Source organism: Aspergillus fumigatus, chromosome 3 (genome assembly GCF_000002655.1).
Source record: "Aspergillus fumigatus Af293 chromosome 3, whole genome shotgun sequence".
Classification (NCBI taxonomy): domain Eukaryota; kingdom Fungi; phylum Ascomycota; class Eurotiomycetes; order Eurotiales; family Aspergillaceae; genus Aspergillus; species Aspergillus fumigatus.
Window position 1 is genome coordinate 1,037,665 of NC_007196.1, and position 6,000 is coordinate 1,043,664.

Genomic DNA, 6,000 nt, shown 5'->3' on the forward strand with positions numbered 1-6,000 from the left:
AATGTTTCTGTTAATGCTGAAAAGTTAGGTCAGCATTGAATGCATAATGTTAATTAGGTACCTTATACCATTTCAAAGTTGTTCTTATTCACAAAATACCTCTCATACTTAATACATAAGTTAAGGCCTTGAATGATGGCAGGGAGGTTTTTATTAATCCTTCTGCTGAGATAATAGTGCAAGAATGTACAGGTATTGGCATGATGCATGATGAGATTGCGCAGTGAATCACTAACAGATCCTGGGACGCGTTAGTTTGTGTGACTTAAAGGCCTATATACTAGAGTAGTGTACCGCTGCTGTCTAATGCTATCCTAGCCCTGTGTTGCAAGCTATATGGATATATGACTTGCGGAAAGCTAGTGATCACGCCGATCTTCTTTACCCAAGGTTCAATCGTCGTATAAGGAAGCGGCTTATTAGGAGATATGGAGATGCCTTGCATTGTCTGTTCTGACATTCAGAATATAGGTACATCATCCAGTGCTGGATTAATGCGCAGCGGGAGCTTGTTGCATCCATTAGAGATCTAAAGCCGTGGGATCCAGCTTGCAGAAACAAGGACTTTCTTATCTTTAACACAGTCAAAAGCATAGTCTGCGAAGATCAGGCCCAGGAGAAAAATATAGGGACTAAGGATGAGAGAAGGATTAAAGATGATCTCAGGGAGAATGTATGTATTGCTAAAGACTAGGTCAGACACAAAAATTAAGTAGTTACTGTGAACTTACGCCTCATTTACACCAAGCCATTCTTTAGTAAACTCAAAAATAAGCTTGATAATAATGTGATGAGGGCCGCCTTGTGGGTCACGTAGCAAGCTGACTTGAATGTGGCGATACTGAAGATTCAGAATAGCCTGAGGATAGTTAGTTATCTAGCTAGCAAGCTATAGGAAGAGTGCTAGTTTAATACAGTGATGATCATAGCTAAGCTTCTTCTTTGTCATACTGACTGTGGTCTCTACAACCTTAGTCAAGTCCTCAACATCCATCAGTGGTTTGTCGCACCCTTTTGAGGATAGTTTGTGTTTCTTAGCCAGCCGTTAAATCACCTAGACGCTGTGGTGCATCAGCTCCACGTCCTGTATGAGATAAGGAAGAATTATTTAGATTATAGCTTTGTGCTTCTGGGGAGGGCATATTTGAACATACATGATGCATCTGGTGGTTCATCTGCTTTGTGATCTTGTTCGAAGTTTCTCTTTTATACACCAGGTGAAACACCTTCTAAGAGGTGTTAAGTGAACTCTTATACTTTGTACCTGGGAGCCGCCTTCTATCTTTTCTACGCTGAAGATTGAGGACCTAATCTAGGAAGATATACATGATCGAAATCGACAGGCGCGTAAATTCCTCTTAAGGGTCTTTACATAGAAAGGCACAGAATCTATCGGCTAGAGTCAGGCAAACATGTATCAGTGATTAAAAGGGTAAGCTATACTGCAACTATTTCTCTTCCACCTGATTGAGTAAGGCAGTGGTACCCTTTCCATAGTCCTCCTTGGTGTAGTTAGTCTCATCAAAGTTTGCAAGCTGCTGGATATAGTACTCTGATAGATGCTTATTATCTGCAAAGAGCAGTGCCGCATCACTGACATCTTTGTCCTGTGAGCCCTCATCTTCAGGCTCTGTTAAGTCTGTATTATAGTAGCTATCTTCAGTGCTCTCTCTTTCGGAAGAGTCACTGTCATCGGATGATGGGTTGAAATTTTAATAGCGGTGAGCCATAATGTAGAGATGCAACGCAGCTAGCAGCGAAAGGTTTTTTAACCCAGAACAGTCTTACTTAAGGTCTCCGCTGGACCTGATGTCTTAACGAGGATATGGGATTCAAGGTGGGAGTTAAGAGATGTAATGAGTGTAGGACATAGCAGTGATTAAGGGACCGGCCATCATTTATAAACGCCTGTGGAGAGGAGGCTATTTTTAGAGTGTCCTAGAAACCACAGTGAAGGATATAGGATGTTAACATGCATCCCATTTATAGAAGATTGAGTTGTCTTTTGCGCTGATAATAATATTTTTTGCTTAGATGTCTAGAAAATATTTAGAATTCGCTAGGCATGGGCTTCTTAGATTAACAAACCTGTGTGTATAACATGTGCCTCTGAGTGTAGATAATTAAGCGCCAGTAAGAGCTGCTGTAATGTACTCCTCTTAGTAAGCCACCATGCTGCTAACTCCTACCTCCATAAGCAAGTTTCTGCTGGACCACGGTGACCTTTCTCCGAACCATGCTGAGCTGTGTCCTATATTCTCCTTACCCCCTCCAACTTCCTACCTACTCACCTCTTCCTACTGCCCCCATCATTCTCTCTACAGTGCTTTTGCGACTAATGCTAATAACTATGGCTGTTTAAACCTAGATAACACCCAGCTCACTTGCAATCAAGATAAGTCATCTGTCAGATCTGTTTTTGGTTATATTATATTACTATCAATTTGGCGTACTACTGACGTGGTCTAAAGGTTAGTTCTAACTTAAGCAAGATGCAATAATGCCTAATTTTGATTGTTGTTTAATGTGGGGAAATATTATTTAATAAAGAACCCCGCTAAAATCTTCAGTGCAACCCAGCTTTCCTCTTTTCGCCATTATATTATAATAGGAGATTTGTGTCCCTTCCCAAGTATTACTCACTGATTTAATTAACCATGAGTTAACTAGCACTGATCTGAGTGATAGGTATAATAACGCAGTGGAATTATAATTATGGCTGAGAGAAGCGAAGTGATCTCTGTAAGTGATATCGCGGATAATGAGAACAAACTCCTAGAGTTGGTAAGATAAAAGGTGCGCTGAAGGAATATTCTTCACTAGTATAATCTATAAATTCTAAATACAATAAAGCAGGTTAAAAGGGATGTTGTGCTTGACAGAGACTGGATAGTTAGAGTAAATCTTAAGATAATAGACTCGTTAATACCTGCTATACTTCTTAAGAAGGACAGTGCATAGGGTGCTGTGAGGGTCGACACTAGTCTTGTGCTGAATGAGGTCTCAGGCCCTACAGTTAGCGCTAGTATCTCTATAGTGATAATCAAGCCAGGAGAGACATGCAGAATATACTAAAATCTGTTCATTCGACTATTCCAGTACTGCGCTTAGGTTCTTCGCTGATGTCTTATATAACTAATTAACAATTCACTCGCCCTTAATGAAAGCTCGATCCTGGCTGTTCTTTCCATCGAGGAGTCTAAGTTTATATTAATTGATGGAGGTGAGCTGAATAATAGGCATACCATTTACAACCTTGGCAAATCATTTTAATGTTGCTGAAGGAATCTGAGAAGTTTAGTCAGTGTAAGATTAATAACAGTTAGAGGAGGAGCAGAGTCGCTATGTATATTATTCCTTTGAAACATTAGCACCCCTAGGTATGAGTAGTCCTATTATATGCCTACAGCTGCATTTGTCTTAAGGTGACATTTGCACTGCAAATCTCCTTAGCTTTGATAATAAGACTGTGTGGCCATTGATCTGTACTGCTGAATTATTAATAAATTTCATAAATAGCATTATTAGAGGACCTTTGTATCTAAGAGATAGTAGTAGCAACGCAGCAGAGCAGAAAGGCGCATTTACTGTAATGGGTATAAATATCTATTATGATCTTTCGCACTCGATTCCGCCCATATTTTTGCGTATCTAAAAGTTTATAGGAGGACACATCCTCATCAAGCAGCGATAACCATGAGCCAAGCCAACTCTGTTGATATTTAAAAAGAGGACGGCTTACATTGGCGAAGGTTCCCTTTTCTTTCTCAAGGGAACTAATTAAAATACGTCCTGTCAGACTTAATCTAGGTGATTTCATGGTTATAGGCGAAGCGTAAGGGCATATAATAGTATAGGAGGAAGCAGGACGGAGGAGTGAGCGGAATAAGCAAGTCTTGGCGCGCAGGGTTGTTGGGAAGGAGGCATGTGACTAATAACAGACGGGTAATGTAAGCTACTCTTTATAACTATGGTACTCATTCCAGTCACGCAGTAAGCTTACACATATTACCCACATATTACCCACATATTACCCACATATTACCCACATATTACCCACATATTATAAAAGGGATGTTTATTTTTTACCAGTATGGCATCTCCTCTAGTGGGAAAGGGAATAATCAAAAGTTTAATGAGACTAAAGCCCCTCCAGAGAGCTCTTTACCGCAGCTTCAAAAGCATTATCATCAGGCTCGCTTCCCTTCTCGATATACATAGTAGCTATCACTGCGTGCGTGCCCCCATTGTTATCTCGCCACTCCTTAATTATGGAAGGGATCTTGCCAGCATTCGGCTGAAGCTGGTACTTGTGGTACTCCTTACTGTCTGCGCCCTTCGAAGGTGCAATGCTGGAGGATATTTCAGGCTCAAATGTGCATCATAGGAGTGCCCCTTCAAACAACTAAGAGAGGAACTCTAGGCTTGCGTTTGTCGGTAATAATAGAAAGTGAAAGCAGAGGCTGGCGCAAGAGCTTCCCGCCAGCGAAGAAGTTGTTTCTTCAATCCTTTGTCATTTGTTTCTCTGTCTTTTGCGTTCGTCCGATCCAGTAGATGGCTGCTTGCGCTGTTCGGTCTGGTTGGCGCTGCTATCGCAATGCTGCCGTGGGCCTTGAGGAGAAGACTCATTGCTCTCAGCATTATTGCCCGGACGCACCTCTTGGGAGGGTTCACCGCATTAATGATGAATGGCAGGCCTATTCTCGTCGATCAGCCCAAGAAAGGGGTGGTCATTGTCGAACATGCCATGCGGGTCTATTGGCGGTTCGGGATATGGACAAGGTAGCTCTCGCTAACTCGACTAGAGGGTATCTCAGATGTCTTGATTGGCCTGGTTCGACTCTAACGGAAACTCATCGCTTAGGATGGCTGGATTAATCGGTATAACTGCCGGCTTATGCGGACCTATCATGAAGCAAGAAATCTATAAGCTGAACCTGAGCACGTGCTAGATTTAGCAGATTCGCTTGAGCAGCTTGTTCAAGATGCAAAGGACGCCTAGCATAATATTAATAATCAAGTACTAGAGAAGCTATCTAACACCATGCCTTACCGGGTCAAGGCAGTCATCAAGGCGAATGGCTCAAAAGTATTAGATTCGAATCTAAAAAGAAAATATTATGGAGATGAGGTGCCAATCAGGGCTAGTGGTAAATACCATTTAATTCAAACTTTTGACGAGCCACTATATAATAATAATATAATTCAGCTTGTAGAGCAACCATGATATTAGAAGTAGTGATCTGTATCCGTCATTAATCATCAGCACATGGAAAGAGCAATCATATACTGTTTTAAGGCCTAAAGGGATGCCAGTGATCCTAGAGAAGCTATTATGTGGGATATCAGCTGCAGAAAAAATGACCCACCCTCTCTATGCCAATCTTCACGTGGTACTGCAAAATTAAATTACTCACAGTCTTTGGTCACTAGGGTGTCCGACTTGGTTAGGAATCACGTTAGTTAACGTAATCCACGGCCGAGCGGCGAATACAACCGAAGTGCGAATTTTTGCCGCAAATCATCCTATCATTAAAGTTTTTCAACCACCAGTGTCATTGATTAGACTATCTACTAGTTGAATAGATAGCTATTTATTAGGGCAACTTCTTCTAGTATGTCTAATAGTCCAACATCCACTACAGGTTGGCAGAGCGCGCTGACGAGACATAGGTGTAGGCTCATTAATCTAGCTATTAACCTCTGTATCAAGCTGCTGAATATAATTTTAGCCTTCTTATACAGATAAAAGGACATTATTCCCTACTATAGCACGCCTTCTTACCCTTTTCTTTACCTTCCACTCATTTTTAGCACGTAGGACCTTGATTTCTTCTTGAAGAAGAAGATTTATATTCATTGCTATCTGTGCGGCTTTTTCCAGATGCTAAATATAAGTCATTAGACTGCTAGATAGCTTCTGTTTTTAGATGCTTCTCTGTATAGTGCGGACCTTATAATTAAGCTAATGAGGATTCTGAGGAGTCTGAAAGGCAGAAG